Genomic DNA, 18,189 nt, shown 5'->3' with positions numbered 1-18,189 from the left:
GGAAGGAGTATGTATATAGCTATCTGCACAGGGAGTGGTAATTTTATTACTTTCGGAGAATCGAAGGGGCTGTTTTCTACCTGAAATAACTTATAAGGGGTCGTGTTTGGTACGCGGGATAAGGTTGAAATATGTTAATATTTAATTTGGGATTAAATTAATATTGTGTTTGGTTTTACAGAGGTTTTTGTTGATACTGTTCTGTTATGGCATGGATAAGATTTTAGTAATCTGGTGACAATCTTATGATTTAGGACAGTAACGAGGGAAATTTGACTATCAGCTGAATCTCTTCTGTGAAAAATTATAGTGAGCATTGTTGAAAATGTTTTTTTATGTGCATGAATTGATTGTTGAATTTCATTTAACACAAAATGGACTTCCTTAGTGTTGGTGAATGATTACCTAATTAATTCGGCAGATGGCACTTTCACAAAACCTGGAAATTAAAAAGAAAAATAAAATGTCCTTCACAGTTCACATGCATAGCATAGGACTTTACTGTTGTTGTACCGGCAAGCAATGCACTGGCTTCAAGAAACACGAGAGGAGAACATAAAATTAGCAAAAACGATGGGGATATGGAGAGATAAAGGTGGAAGCAGACTGTTTACTCGCCATGCAACTTACTAAAGAACACAGGATATTCGGTCTCACCTTCTTAGGGCCATTATTGAGGACTGTAAGTTTTTGCCAAAAGCTAATAAGGCTTCTCTTATACATATCTGGAGGGAAGCGAATCAATATGCAGATTTTCTAGCAAATAAAGGTCATAAGCATGCAGAAAATTTGATAATCTGGGATATCGTGTCTAAAAAAATGAATTCTTCTCCTTGCTGATCACTTGTAGCTTATGAACGAGTTTAAGTAGTTTATTATCTTAAAAAAAAAAAAAAAAAAAAAAAAGGAAGAAGAAGAGGAAGATTATGAAAGATAGTTCAATCCATAACACAAATCTTTTTTTAATTAGGTGACGGAACTTTCTTCAATTATTATGTTGTTGCGTTGCGATGCACAATCCATTATGCACAAAAAATTGACAAAAGTGATATTTAGGACAAGTTTAAAATAACCCTTTCTGTTTACTCTTGAATATATTTAGTCTTTTTAATTTACGAAAAATGAATACTTTCGATCTTCTTGGTTTAATATTAAAGTGACAAGGTACGTTAGTATTAACTTTAGAGGATGCGTCCCAGTTGCCACCCAGTATAAAAAACATGAGGAAAATGTACCCTTGAGATGGTACTTTAGCTATATGAATTCATTCGGATTGAATTCGGGTGATAAACAGTCATTTTGAAGTCAAATAGAAAAGTAAAGTTCTTAAGGCCTTCTAAATTTGTCTAAGTCTGAAATAGACTGTACTTACGGCCAGGTTTCGGGTATTTGTATTGGAAATTTGGGAAAACTCAAACCATAAAAGTTGTAAGTCTTTGAAATACCTTTCCAACGATATATTATGGAGGCCGAATGGAGCTCTGTACAAGAAGTTATGTCTATTTTACCGAACACTGCATAGAAACTGACACGGGCCACGCGATGGCCACGCGTCGCGTGCGTGAGGGCACGTGCGATGGATCTGCGTAGTGCCAAGCGCACCAAAACACCCTTTCTGAATCTCAGGTCTGCAGGGGGTCCCGCGATGGCCACGCGTCGCGGGCAGTTTGACCCCTCTCTGGGGATGGAAAAGGATGGCGTTGATCGGTCTGCATGCCGACAGTGCTTTCTCTTTTTGCACTTCACTATCCTCATCTTTCAGCCCCTTCCCCAAAATCAACCCTAAGGCCTCCCCAAACCTCTAAGGTGAGTTCTTACTCTATCTACATCGATTCTACACTAAATTTACCTTTTCTTGACACTAGTTCATCTCTCCAAACCCTAGATTCTTGAAAACTCAAGAAGAAGGAGATAAGGGCGTATGGAGTTCATCTAAGAGGTAAGACTTCTGATTTTCTGAGTTTAGTAATAAGTTTTGGATTGGTGTAGAGCATGCTTCAAGATTAGAATTCACTAATGATTCACATACAGATTCAAGAACAAGTTTTAAGGCTAAAAAATCCTAGTTTTTCGAATAAGGGTAGAAATCTCTAGAATTGGTTAAAGTTCTAAACTTTGTTATTAATAACCATTGTAGTGTGATTGTTGAACTTGGAAGGAATCCGATTTCTAGCTTATAGCGGGATTAGAGGTATGTCTCTTTTAAAAATCCTTTTTGACTATGAAGGTGATTTGTATGTCTCTTTTGAACATACTCTTTCGATCGGTTTTTATGAACTCTTTGGTCGTGGTTTGTATGCATGAGGTACAAGCCCACATTAAACGTTGTTTGTACTATATTATATATACGTGTTCATGATTGTTTTCCTCTCTAAAGGATGATTGAAAAATTGAGATATAAAGCTTTGGTATTCGAACTTGAATTACTCCATAAGGGATGTTTAAACTTGATAATTGAAAAGCTTGACTATCATATGTGAATGCTCTATAATGGCTTGTGTTGGACTTGAAACTTGTTTAAGGAAGTGAACCCCGTTTCTAGAACTGAAATGGCTTGATGTACCTCTATAATGGGATGAACATAATTCTTAATGAATAAAGTGACTATCAAGATATGACTTGTGATTCGGCTTCCATGCCATGATTTGAGTGATTCGGCTTTTATGCTAGGATGGTGATTTGGCTCTTTTGCCATGATTTATGTTGTTTGTGTTTGGCCTAGCTACTCGGGAGGAAGGGTAGTCACTACGAATCCTAGTGGGGTTAGCCTAGCCATTCTGAAGGAAGAGTGGTCATCGAGGATTCGCAATCCCGGTGTGATCTCTGCCTAGCTATTCGGGTGAAAGGGTAGTCACTATGGATCCTAGTGGGGTTAGCCTAGCCATTCGGAAGGAAGAGTGGCCATCGAGGATTCGCAATCCCGGTATGGTCTCTGCCTAGCTATTCGGGAGGAAGGGTAGCCATTGGGATTGATAACCCCAATGTGATGCTTCTATACGGTTTAGGGAACCTTAAATAGTCGTCCCTTCTTTATGTTGATTTGGGCCTGTATCGGCATGTGTTATACTTTGGTTGCTTGTGAGTGGCTTGTTGATGAGCCTGAATTCATGGTTGAAAGACTTAAATGTGATAAATCACATAACGAGTTGAAATTGATTTATTTCCTCTTTAACGGGTTTCCTTAATGATGTAACTAAGTTGGTGATTTATTCTATCTCTGAAATTAAACTGCTTTTATTGACACCGTTTTACTGATCCTTATTATATTATTTTGTTATATTAACTATTGTCCCCGAGACACTCACTGAGTACCCAGTACTCAGGCATACTATTGTTGTTTTTGATGGTCTGTTAGGTAACGTTGAGGAGCAAGTTCGTGATACGTGTGCGGATTAAGAGAGCTTGCTACTTTCTGGACTATTTGGTGAACCCACATGCTTGTTCGCGGGGCACCATGTCACATCCCAACCTTGGGGGTGTGGCCGGCACTCGGCACCCGAAGGCCCGAATGAACCAACCATGGCATCTGTGACAAGTAATATGAATAATGGGCTGATAAGGCCACTATATGACACTAACAAGAACCAAATGTATCAACCTGCACGCAGAAGAACCTAACAACAACCTATATATATATATATATATATATATATATAGCTAAGGCCAACAAGGCCATATCACGGTCATGCCAACTATACAGGGGGCCGACAAGGCCAAGCAAAACATATATACACTGACAACTGGTCTGTAAGCCTCTAAAAGAGTAACACACTACCAACAGGTCGGGATAGGGCCCTGACATACCCCAAAACTATATATATACACATGCAGTAGTACCTATGGACTCAAACCAGCAACTCCGAAGAAGTGGAGTGCGACACTCGACCGCTGATCACGGGTCCTACTGAAGAGGCGCGCCGGCCTGTCTATCAATACCCGTGGGCATGAACATAGCGCACAAAAAGGCGACAGTGCGAAATATGTACTAAATATGTAGGGCAGTAAGCACAAGCACAAATAATATAAATGATATGAGAAGAGATTTAGAAACAACCTGAAACTCTGTTCAAGGCCACTGAGGGCAACCATAACCAGAACATAAATGTAAATGCGTGCTCGTAAAATCATTCCTCACCGTGGAGGTATATATCATATCATATAATAATAATAAATCCCTCTGTAGGGTGAGCTCATCATCATAACATCAACTCTGCTCAACTGATCAGTGGCGATACACAGCTACGTGCCTATCCAGCCGCCTATAACACAGCCCAGTAAAGAAGAAACATGTCTAGATGCACATATAAGTGCCTACCCGGCCGACTATAGCGCGGCTCGATAATGAAAATAAATACATATATATAAGTGCAATGCAAGACGGACCTCAGAAGACATATCATAAGAAGAGTCGGAGTGACCTATCGTCGTTACCCTCTGACTATCGTTATTGTCGCTACGTTCTTAGTTTTCAATTATGAGACAACCAACACAAGAAACATGAAAGTTACGTAGTATGGATTTGTTTGAAGTAGACATCATGTTCAAGCTAGCAGTAACCATGATCAATATAAACGTCGGAGGAAGAACGAACAAAAGAATTCTAGTTCTCTTTGAGCGAGGAACAAGGGAAGATGATAATACTTAAATCTTTTTCGATGTGAGTTATTCATGAGAAAAGGGCAGATTTAATCATATATATCAATTTGAAGTGGATAAATTCGAATTTGATGAAACAATTCAGTAAACGTTCATTCGAGTTCTAGTCATGCCGAAAGATATAGAGAAGGACCCTACATAACTCGTTGATAGAGTTATACGCGTCTTCCGGGTCCTTGAATACCTTATGAATGACTTCCTACACAAAATGAACTATTCAAGATCAAAATCAAACTCATAGCTCATGAAAATCTTCACTTAGACATTTAAGCGAGCAACTCGCGAGCATAAGTTCGTAGGCTCTTTTGTAGCCGAATTTCCCCGCAAAACGCTACAAAATTCTACTTTCCTACTCCCCCTCATCAGTACGATCCTATCCATACCACCATAACTCCAAACAACACGTTAAAACTATATAAAATAGCCCAACAATCAAGCTAAATCCATAAGAGTTCACAAGAATTGGAAAAGCTTATTTTATAGGGTTTTCCACCAAATTTCTAGGTTTAATTACCTGTAAAGCTCAAAGAGATGAAGAGAAGGTTAAATCATACCTCAAAAGATGAAGGATACTCTGCAATTCAAGTTACTTCAAGACGAAGCTTTCTTTCGAAAAGCGAAACAACGAGAAATCGATGATTTTATGATTGCCATGTTGTTCCTTACGTTCGAGTTGTGTAATTAACTCTTGGATTGGGTTGTGATTGATGGAGGAATGTTTAAGAGAGTAACCTAGGATTTTCTAGGTCTTTGAAGGGGAATAAATGAGGAGAAAATCGTTTAAGGGGTCCTATATCTACTTGGCTTAAGTTAAGCCACCGACCAAAGTGTCTGTCCTATGGCAGTTTGCGCCCCTGGACGGAAATGTAAATTTCTCTCTATTCCAACACCGTATTGACAAACGGTTAAATGTTCTGGAAACTAGGCTCGTAGACCTTCGATTTGATAGGTGGATCATCCAATAACTCCAAGTAGATTGAGAGAAAAGCTCTTCTACATCTGACCCAAATTTCAGTGAAATTTACAAACGTAACTTGCGACGACCTTTGTCGACTTTCGTATCACCACTCGTTTGACTTCAAAACTTAACATACAACCATCATACTATTTAAATATCTCAAAACATTACCTTCTTAGCATGTTAGCCACCCTACGATACGATAACGCACAAAAACACGAGGTGTAACACACCATACTATCTTAGTTATTGTTTTAGTTTCTGGGTTGCGTCCTGAAGTTAGATTATATTTTATTTATCATCTTAGAGGATCCATAGATAGACGTTATTTTTGTAGAGAGTTGTTGAAGTCATTGCTTGACTCTTTGGGTGTTGCTACATTTTATAACGATGCATTTATGACAGACTTCCGTTGATTTTATTATTTGATAGTGATCATGAGTTAGTTAGCTATTTATAATGTATTGATATAACTTTTGAAAGATCATCGAAAGAAATTTGATGTTTTATTAATTTTATAAGGTGCTTCCGGTGTTGTTCATAGCATCGGATGCCTGTTACGCCTAGGGTGGGTTTTGGAGCGTGACAGAATGATCTTGCCAATGCTTAATAGGTAAACTGTGTATGTAGAGTTGGTCCTCTTTAATATATAAAAGAAGTGTTTAGCCAATGAATGGGATTTGAATGTCAGAATTGTTTAAAGGTGAGGCTAGGTGACATAAAGTCTAGGGAAATCTTCTTAGATCCTTTGCACCCTTCATTTTCTATTCTGAGTTTGCTTGTACTCTGTAAATATGGTTGTTTCTTCCTCTCTTTTAGATTTCAGCATATTGCAGCATGTCTAATCCCTGTCCATGTGCCCTTCCCATCTATTCAAACTTGTTTGGGCCTTTAAGTGTCACTTTCTAGTCATTCATGGAAAGATGGAACCTGTCTGCATCATGCTTCTTTCTTTAATATTGTATCAACTTGTTCAGATCTTAAGTTTCACATTGTTGATTAAGGTCTCTGAAGATCTGGTTAGGAGAGAATGTTGTACTGTTTTGCTTCTATTATTGATCAGCATGCCAAAAAATTTCTCATGACCCTCCCCCCTTCTTTTCTGTCATTTGTTTGTTTTCTCTCTAAAGTTAGTATCTCCCATTGTGATTGTGACCATTGCGATTCTCAGCATGAAATAATTGACCTATTAAAATAAATATCCATGTGAACCATCATATTACTTACTAATAATTAAAGATTTGGTATTCATTCATGACTCCTTGCCCTGTATGTTACATATTCTGCATATGTTTGCTCAATCCACAGAGATCTGATCTTTCCTGCTTAGTTTTTGTTATGTTATATGAAGATTAGTTAATTTCCATCTGAACCATGCCTATATGTTTGTAATTTGCCTCTGTCCCTGCCATGTCTACATACCTCAACTTGCTTTGTTTGCCTCTTATCTACAAGATACAGCCTGTTCTAGTCCATTTTATGATTATGTGCTTTAGTACTTGCTGGTATTTACCTCCCTTGCATGTTACAGTTTGTGTGTTTTCATCCATGATCATGTGCCTTGTTCCTTGTTTTGTTTACCTTACATTTGTATGCTGCAGCTTGCTTTGTTCCCCTATGACTGAATATTTTGGTCCTTGTTTCTTGTTTACTTCAGCCTGCTTTGGTTTATTCCATGAGTATATGTTTGGTTCTGCTCCTACTTACTTCATGTCCATGTCCTGAACTTTTGCATTGATTAATCTATGGTTATATGTCCTTGATTTGCTTCTGTGTACATTGTACTCATTAGGGCCAGTACTGCTTCTGGCTACATTATGTCTCTATATATAGCCATCTATGTTATGTTGTGATCCTGGGATACTTCTTATTATCTTATGGCTACATTGGTGGGGAGGATGCCTTCCCCCTGTGTCCAGCGATGCCTGGGGTTCACGAAACCCCTTAGAACTTGTGCAGCGTCGGGAATACAAGGGGGGGGGGGGGGGGAGGGAGGGGGGAGGGACGACTCTTCCCTTTCTTGTTATCCAAATCCCTGCCAGTGGAGCCTCGTAGTATATATATATACACCTTACTCTATGAATTGTGAACGTGTTTGATCCATGTATATATATTTGATATATGTATTTGTATAGTTGTAAGTGTGAGAAGTTTAGTATTCCTAAACTAACCGGGTTCCTTTTTCCTTTTCACCTTCATCACTGTATGACCATTCGGGTCAAGATACAACCTACCTATTAGGCCAAAGGCCCAATAGAAAAAATTCTTTTTTCGAAGACATTAAGTCCGCGAAGATGGGAAGTAATATGCGTACGCGTGGAAGGCCCAGTGTCACGACCCAAACCGATGAGCCGTGATGGAAGTCTGACCTCTAGCGACCAAACACCCCTAAATACTAATCTGAAACATGCTGAACATCAATAGCCCATAAACGGCACAAACTAATCTCATAAAGAGGAAACATCCGAACTCTGTACAATCTGCATATATATATAACATGCGGAAGAACAGTGCAAGCCAGCTAGGCTGCCATATATACTGTGCACAAAAGAATATAAGCCGACAAGGCTACATCGTTGACTACTGCATACAACTGTCTATAGACCTCTACTAGAATAAAGCTGTAGAAAGGACGGGACAGGGCCCCGTCGTACCCATCTATATACATCTCAAAAGGATAGCCTACCAAAATAGACTGCAACTCCGGATCGAATGGAGTGCACTGATCGTCGCTAGATAAGGTCCTACTAAGTGGACCACCTCCCTGTCTACCTGTACCTGCGGGCATGAACGCAGCCCCCCGAGCAACGGGGAGTCAGTACGAAGAATGTACTGAATATGTAAGGCATAAAGACAACATATATATATATATATATATATATCATGAATAAAATCTGAACTCATAAGCTGAAATGACTATCTGCGTGAATCTGTATGAACTAGTATCTGTCTGCCTCTGACTAAATCTGTATGTCGGAAAACATGGACATGTATATATGTATATATATATCTAGTAGGTACACACCTCATTGTCACATCACAGGCCACACCTTCACCCCCTGTCAAGTGTGCCTTTCTCATGTATATACTCCAACATCATAGGTCACTCCTGGACCACTCATAGGCCACACCTTCACCCCCTGTCAAGCGTGCCTTTCACATATACAACGTAATATCATAGGTCACACCTCCACCACCTGTGAAGTGCTCCTTTCACTCATACTCCTGAGAACTGGAAGTGAATGCGTAATACAAGTAAAATTGAACGATAGGATTCTCAAACAGTAAAAAGATAGTTTGCCTCTCATGGGCTTTACTGAACTCATACTACTAGGATAGGAAATCATAAGATTTGTATATGGGGAAAATACCATAGCCGGGGTACAGGAACATCAAACTGTATTTCTCTTAGATACTTATAAGAATAGAGTAATTTAGAAACTCTCTTACTCGTTTATCGGTTCATGTCATAGGATCATGCCAAAAAAAGAAGGAATAACCTTAACATACCTTGACGTATATCAAATCGCCCAACTTCTACTTCTTGAACTTGTAAATCTACAATTAAGATAACATAAGCCTTAATTAGGCTACTTGCTTTGCTTACTAATCATCCCCAAGCACGTATAAAGCTTAACGAATCATAGATGACCATCTCCTTTATAAGCTTACAATGATAGCGCCTATATATATATCCAAATACACGTAAATCCATCCCTAATCATTTCTTTAAAATAGTCTCATGCCACTACCTTACCCTTCATCAATCTATCACTTCCACAAATACCCTTTCTTTACCTAAAATCACTAAAGCTCTTGATAGCAACTCAAATACAAGGATAGCAATCATTTACATACCTTGAGGGGTCAAGAATCCCAAGAATCACCTTAACTTCAACTCCCTAAGCTTCCCATTCTTGGAGAAACCCTAGAAACAGCCTTTTTCTTCACAAGCTCAGGTTTACGGGGTCCGGGTTTTGTCAAATCTTCACTACTATGCCATAAATGTTAGGAGAGCAAAATATTAGGGTTTTTTGATCTGGGAATGAGAGAAATAAAACATAAAGTCGTGGACCATGTATTTATACCCAGAGAATTAAATGCTTCAGTGGTCCGGTTAGACGAGCGGGTCGACGACCCGTCAACGTGCTCGTCGACCTGCGCTGCGAATGCGGGGGCTGCGAACCCTGTCGACGCCGCACAATGACGGTCCGTCGACAGGTTCGATGACCCGTCGATCTTGACTGGTGTCTGTAGACTTTTCCAATTCAGTTCAGATCGCGTTGATTCGATTCGTTCAACTTCTAACCCTGTAAATCTCCAGGAATTCCTGCTGTTACCATTGCACACGGGGTAAGACACTTTCTATCTCTAAAACTCGAGCTCGGGTCTCAATTCCCAAGGCATACCTCACTAGGAAATCATAAGTTCTACCACTATGAAAAAGAGGGGTGTAACACCCAGCCTTGGGTGAAAATGGCTAACTAGGGGCTTGGTACCCCCTAGCCTTCCCTTCTTATTTATTTCGTGTCATCTTTTTTTTCATGTGTATAATTCATTGTGTTTGTATTTGAAATTCCTTGTAAAAACTCATATCATATAGGGGAATCCTTATTGTATGAACTATTCGTCTTAGGATAACGGTCCCTATGCCGTTTAGATCGACCTTAAGTCCCCAAACGAACTTCGAAAACTCGGATTAAGAGTAATGTTTTTTTTAAAGTATAAGGAGTAATAAAAGATGATTTTTGATATAAGTTGAATAGGAAAAATTAAAAGGATTTTCAAGGTTACAAGTATCATGATGTTTTCTCTCAACAAAAACAGATCAGCGTTTCTTTTTTTTTTTTTTAAAAAAAAAAGGGATACACTTTCTTGCAAATATGAATTGGGATTTGGACTACGTCGAATAAAAGGCTATATAATTTAGGCCAAGTCTAACGAGACAAAAAGAGAGTTTTGGACTGAAGCCCGTTTTGGAACAAAACAATGAATTTTAAATTTGTACTTTGAGTAAATTTCAGAAAAATACATGCATGAGTTTTACTTGGGCCAAACCCAGAAAACATGAGCGGACCTTTCTTCTTTTAAATGGCAAGTTATAATTTTTTGGGCTATAAAGTCCATATCCGAGACCAATTTTTTTAACAAAGGGCATACATTTTTAAGATAAGTATGTTTCAAACAAAGCGTTCTTAGACGAAAGTTTAAAGATGAGGTGTCCTAACGTGATATACGGCTTGACCCGAAACTAAGTATGAGGACTAAGCATGAACAAAAGAAAATGGACATATACTTATTAAGATAAAGGTATTTTATAAACCAAAGAACATTATCCTTAAAAGGAGGTTATTCTTATCCGGATATTATAAATCCAAAGCTTAAATACCCTATATATAAAGGGGATATATTCAAAAAAATTCCAAAACAAAAAAAAAAAATGATATGCAAAGGACAAGATTTTTGCGGGAATAAACATTAAATAAACAGTTCATGCAAATAATTATACATTAGAATTCGAAGGTCAACCGTATAGTACGGATCTTTAATACTGGGGTGCCTAACACCTTCCCCAGGGGATCATCAGAACCCTTACCTAGATCTCTGGATTATGAAAGATTTTTCACGGTATTTGAAAAAACCCTTCACCATTGATTTTTCTAATTTCCTAAAAATTAGGTGGCGACTCTTTTAAAACAAAGTCCGAAAGAGCACCAACAAATTCTTAGTAGCTTTTCGCGAACGCTAACCCCACTCGCGAAAATAAAAACAGTTACATTTAGCATGTGTGTACAGGTTTTAGGTATTTGGCCAGTGCATTGCATTGCACATCATTACATGTTATCCTGCATCATCATATGGCTCTTTACTTCTGATTTGGTATTGTTTGTTCGTACCATTATTGGCATAGATCTGATTATGGACTGGGTCAAATTGCGGATTAGTGACTCTGCCTAGGTGCATAACTTGAATTTGTGATTATCGTTTGAGATTATTGAGACTCGACAAACTTGTGGTTTAGAAACTTCACCTAGGCTTATGTCTAGGAAAATGAATTTCTGTATGACGTATGGGTGGGTGGAAGTCCTTGATTGTTATGATAATGTGATTGGTGAGTATGCTTGATTGTTAATCTGCCTACTTGTTGATTTCTTTCTTCATATATGTGAGCTAATCGTTGTCGGCCTATGATATATATCAGTACTTGTTGTTTGTACTGATGCTACTCTTATTGTACTCTTTTTTTGAGTGCAGAGTCTGTCACTAGTTCCAGTTCCCGTCCTCGAGTGTGATCCGAGTCTACTTGACAGAGAGTCCAGGGTGAGCTTTTGGGCTAGATCCCCACCCGGAGACTCTTCTTTGTATTTAACTATCTACTTTGTATTCCTGAGACAGTATTGATAGTTGAGATTTGTACTTCCTATCAGACTTGTATCTATGTAATAGTGGCTCTTGTACTAGTCCAGATTAGATTTTGGGGTTATTATTACTTCCGCACTTATCATTTATATAATTTGAATCTGTTAGCTAAATCATTATTTATTTCCGCATAATTCTTATAAATGACTAAAATGATTTGGGAATGGTTCGCCTACATGGGGGGACAATATAGGTGCCATCACGATTCACGAATTGGGTCGTGACATTAATTAAACTACTAAGAATGTTAGACTAGCAAACCTATAATTATACTTAACCATATCCTAGATGACTTAATTTAAACAACATCTATCATTACTAATGGCTTTTACCCTAATCTAACACAAACCTATTTAAAACAGTAATTAAACTACACAGACATATAAAAAACATGCTAATAACTTAACCTAGAGAAATTATCAAACTAAAAACATCTTAAGCACAGATAAATTGAAAAAATAACTAAAGGAGAAAAGTTTACCTTTTTTCTATGCAACCCTTGTCGAGATCGGAACTGAAGCCATTTGCTCCTCCACCGAGACTCAACCACAAAGAAAAATAAAAGCTTAGGCTTTAAAACCTAACTAAGTAAAGGTTTCAGCGAAAGAATGCTAAATCCCTAATTAAGTTAGGTACTTTTGCTCTATATTTCGAGACTTGTAAGGTTTGTGTGTTGTGAATTTGGAGGTCCTTTATATAGATCCCAAAAATCCCAAATTTCAGTGTATCAACCGATGTGGGACTTGTTGATCTACAAGGTATTCCCTTTGAATCCTTATAGAATCATAAGGACCAAAAAAATCGAGGCTTTAGATGACCAATGGAACAAAACCCATTAAGACTCGTCTGTCCTTGTTGTGCAGAAAAGCTAAGAGAGAGGTGAGAGTTTCTTACCTTTATCGGGTTGACATGCCGTGGTGTGGAGGAGAGAGGTAAGAGGAATTAATGCTCTTACCCAAAACACACGAACGTCGTCTGCAATAAGCGTTCTTGCCTGAGATTTTGCCATTTCTAGCAAGGTATGACGCGTAGAGAGAGAAAGAGAGGTGAGGCGGCTAGGGTTTCATACCCTTCCTCTCTAAATACCAAATGAGGTATTGGGTCGGTGAACTCACGCTTATATGCGTGATTGGGCCGGGTCAGTCCGTCTTGGATTGGGCCTGGCCAAAAAATATAAGGGGGAAGGTCTGGACCCAAATATACATGTGTATGCGCGACCCCGTATACACATGTTTATATATAAAGGGGAAAAGTGTAAATTTATCAAATAGTCCAAATTGGAAGCAATGACAATTAATTAAACATTTCAATTATAACCGAATTAAAAACCAACTAACACGGTTATAGGCGTAAGTGATTAATTTTGTAAAATACAAACCTGATCTACTTGAATCATTTTAATTAACTATTTTAATTATATCCAAAATCACCATATAACAATTAATTGACCATTTCAAATGTAACCACAATTAATCATATGACTAATTGTAGTTAATTTGAGCATAAAATGCAAATAAAATTATGCAACTTTAAAATTGAGAGGTAAAATGATTCATTTATTTAACTAATTAATTTTCTTGAATTAACGGAGTAAAATATTTGTCAATTTTGACATTTAATAACTTAAACAACTAGTTGGGGTAGTTATTTGAATTATTTTCTGATTTAATTTTGCAAATATTTTAGTATTAAATGGTAAAATATGCACAACAATTTTAGATGACTTACAATATATATTTGAAATTATTTTTCCAAACGAAATGGCAAAATGTTATCGAAATAATTTTATAAAATTTATTTTGGTTAATAAAAATGCATATTTCACTCCGCTTGAGATTCAAGAACTCTGAACAATTAAATAAAATTATTGGAGGTCAAAAATTAGGTGTTAACATTGACGACGAGGATGATGATGACTACTACATACACCACCACTGCTCCTCTTCAATCTTTTTTGGTTTCAAATGAGTCTGGAAACAAACCTGAACTTGTTGAGGTATGCACTTATGTCTGCATTTTATGGTTTGTTCTTTGGATATGAAAATTTTCCCATTAATATGCCATGGATATGAGTGTGATATATTGTATTTTCACCTCTCTGTAGTAAATTATTCCCTTAGAAATTCAATGATCCATGATTATATTAGTTCAAAGTTCAAAGTGCCTATTAATAAAAAAAAATCTTGGAGTATCTAAATGTGAATCTATAGCGTGTTTTAGTTTTAATTGTCCATACTTGAGTTAGATGATAGCTTCATAATATGAAAACTCGCCGAGAACTCACAATTGTAAATGAATGATATATTTCTATTGATATTGGTAATAGCATAGAAATTTTATGCTTTGTTGAAAGTTTTCATAATCATTAAATTAGTTTGTTTGATTGATTTGTGTATACAAAATCGAAAAAACTAATTATCCGAATCGAATATTAAAATAGATTAAACGGAAACTCAAAGAAGTATGACACTCAAACCGTCAAATCCTAAACCCCCTCTAAACTCCAATATCCAATATGTTTTGTCTTGTTAGACAACTTTTTATTATTATCAGTCTTTGAATTGTGATTAAAGTGATGTTCTTTGTTCCTTTTCCCCCAATTCCATGTTTGTAAGTTGTAACATATAAAAACAAAATAAGTAAAAGATATATATGATTCTAATTAAGTGTTTATTCTTCATATTATGTGGTTGAGATAATATGGAATCATCTTGACATCAACAAATAAGCCATCACACAGCATTCATACTGATAAAGAAAACAGATTTGTACCTTTTTCCTTTCATGTGTAATTATTTAATCAAAATTTAATTTTAATACTATTTATAATATTTACAATAACATCAGTTACAGAATTCGGCATACACGCGCAACACACGTGTCAAGAAACTAGTATAATAGAAATATGCAATGGTATTATATAGTGAACTTTTTTTATGCCCCGAGAAAATTCAAAGCATAAAGTTTTCTCCTTTCTATTAGTTTTGCATAATAACGTTTTCAATACTTAGCAACAATAAAACAGTGAATCCATGTAATATATACTTTAGTAGTTAGGATCATATCAATCATGTTATTATTTCTAAATGTTCACATTTAATTTATATTAATTTATATTTAAAATTTGTAGATTTCTACAATTGGACTATAGTCATGGTTATTGCGATGGCTCATCATTCACTGGAGATGTTGAAAAAGTTGATTTCGATATACAACTTGAAGCTCACATTTTTGCATATTGATCTAATCCTACTCATTTTGATTTTATCCGCCTGATTCGACATCCAATTGAACTGACGAGATTATAGATAGTCAGTTTTATATTTATGTTCAAATTCGACGGTCATGAATATGCGGGCACTTATTTTAAGTTATATGATCATTATTTGACCTGATGCCAAGGACGGTTCAACGAAGTTGGTGACCTAAAATAAAAATATATTAAAAGATCCTTAAACTAATTATTTCATAAAATTCATCCAATAATAATGAGACATAAAAGAAGCTCCTGGGACTTTTGTCTAATGGTAACAACATAGCGCGTAATGTATGGATTAGACACACATAATGATTTTGAAATCTTTCAAGCCTCATCGACAAAAACATGGTATTAAGTGGAGAAGGGTAGGAATGAGTCTATTATTCACCTAGTTTCATACCTTGCGTCACTTGCCCTCGGGAATTTCTCATTTAAAAATACGAGGCACTTGTTTTCCGATGTATCAAGCATGACAAAATGAAATAGCTAATTCAGGGAAATTGGATTAAAATTAGAGAGTGAAATGTCAAAACATGAAAAAGACGCAAGTATAAGTAGAGGAGAAAAAGTTAGAATTGAATAGGAAGGTAAATATGATATTTTAGTGAGAGAAAATTTATCGTTATTAATTTACTCACTCATCTATACAACCTCGAAAAAATTAAAATAATATCAAAAGTATGATATTTTAGTGAGAGAGAATTTATCGTTATTAATTTACTCACTCATCTATACAACCCCGAACAAATTAAAATAATATCAAAAGTAATTGTCATATTTTATTAATAATATAAAGTAATTTTTATGTTATATGTAATAATATTATAATATAGTACTTAGTATTTTTGAAGCCTTTTATATTTGGGCGATAATTTCGTTAGCCATAATGTTTAACCGCCCCCGATGATCTTACATCCTAATTTTATTTGCAATATATGGTACAATCTCGTGAGGAAAGAGGAAGTTAGTTTGTTTTGCTTAACATTTTAAAAAAAAAAATTAAAGGCCACTAGGATTTTCAACCCGTAGTGGCTATTTTATTAATAATCAAATAAATAAAACAAAAGCTAAGTACTGTACAGCAAAAACAAACGAAAAAAGAAGTCTTGAGCTAAGAAAGAAATGAAATGGCCAAATGAGCAGATCGGAGTGGCCCTTAGTTGCCCATGTTGATGCTTTTGCCGGAGCTTCTGTTTACCCCGATATCGGATAACCAATTGAATTTGTGAATGGGTATAGGATATGTGCTTTGTTCTTAACGCATGTAAGATAAAGAAAATATAGATTTGAAGGCTCACCGCTAAAGCAGCCAAAGATGTAAACGTTATGAGCAATGAATTATATTATTAGCAATAATTCTAAAAAGAAAATGGCCTTGGCCGAATGAATGAGAGGGAGAATAAATATGTGAGATTCTTCTCTTGCAAATGTTCTTGAAAGGTAAAGGGAGCCAACCCCTCCAAAGGAGGGGGGTGTCCCATATTTATAGTGCTTGCCCCATGGGCTTCGTACAATGTGAACTAAATAAAATAATAATAACAAGGACAACCACGAACGGATTTGGTGGGATTAGACCGACGGCGCCGGTCGACACACGCATGGTTGGTGGCCGAGCATGGCAGACGCCACCGACGCGTGGCTCACGTGCAACGGCTGTATCGACCAACGACCACACGGACCAACGGCTACACCGGAACAACGGCTATGCGGACCAACGGCTAAACCGGAACAACGGCCATGCGGATCAACGGCTATACCGGACCAACGACCATTCGGACCGACGATAAAGGTGGTGGACCAAATGGTGTCCTCGCTCGCCCTCCGGTCTAGGCGCCCCTCCGGTTCGCCCGAATGTCATCGGGCACATTCCTCTCTTCTTTCCCTCGGTCCTCATTTCATCGGTTTACGTTATATCCGGTGTGACCGTATACGGATAGCCCTCGCTCCTCGTTATGCCGATCCATCGGGGTAACGGGGAGTGAATAACCTTAGAAACCGGTGACTCGGCCACTCGTTCTTATCTTCACATTTTGGCGGGAATGACTACGTAATGCCTCTCGCCAACCGCCTTTGCACGTCATGTTACGTCGCCTCTCATTAATGATGGGACACGCGGCGCTATTCGATTGGTCACCCTCGTAACCGTTCCCCTTCCTCGCCTATATAAGGCCCATTACCTATTCATTTACCATTTTCACATTCTCGTTTCTCTTGACCTCCTCTCTTCTCTACATTCCTTCACATTCCCAAAAATTGCTATCTGCTGCATCTGACTTGCTGTTTGACTCATTAACTCGAAATTAATGCAAAAGGGTTGATTTCGCCAATCGTTTTGGTCCGGTTGCTGTTGTTTCGTCATCCCTGAATTACCAGTTCCTTCGCTTCCCCTTTCACTTTTAAACCCTTCTCCTTTCATACTTTGGAGATGTCCGAGTCCACTTCCCACGGAGTTCCTTCGATGTCACCCCCGGGATCCGGTCCCGCGTCCCCGGCTAAAATCGAGCTCGCGGTTTCGGACATTATTCCGGCTAAATTCAACTTTAACAAAGACCTTGAGGTCGATAAGCCTTCCTCGGTTTCGGACAGGGGATACGACGTGAATCGATATCCTTCATCGATCACCGAGGAGAAGCTCGACGTAGTCCGGGCCGACTGCGGGTGGGACACCCGCCCGGCGAGGGTTTTCGTACTCCGGCCCGACGAATCAGCATCGACTACCGAGAGGGATTTTTGTACGTGTACACTTATCCTTTTACCCTCAAAACCGACCCTCCGATCGATCCGTCATCCTCGATATGTGCCGACCCACGGGGTGACTTCTTGTACGATCGGCCCGATCGTTTGGAGGGTCGTTGCCTCGCTCCGGCTACTCGCCAATAACGCCGGGAAGGAATTT

The sequence above is a fragment of the Lycium ferocissimum genome, chromosome 1 (assembly GCF_029784015.1).
Source record: "Lycium ferocissimum isolate CSIRO_LF1 chromosome 1, AGI_CSIRO_Lferr_CH_V1, whole genome shotgun sequence".
NCBI lineage: Eukaryota > Viridiplantae > Streptophyta > Magnoliopsida > Solanales > Solanaceae > Lycium > Lycium ferocissimum.
This window is presented reverse-complemented; position numbering follows the sequence as displayed.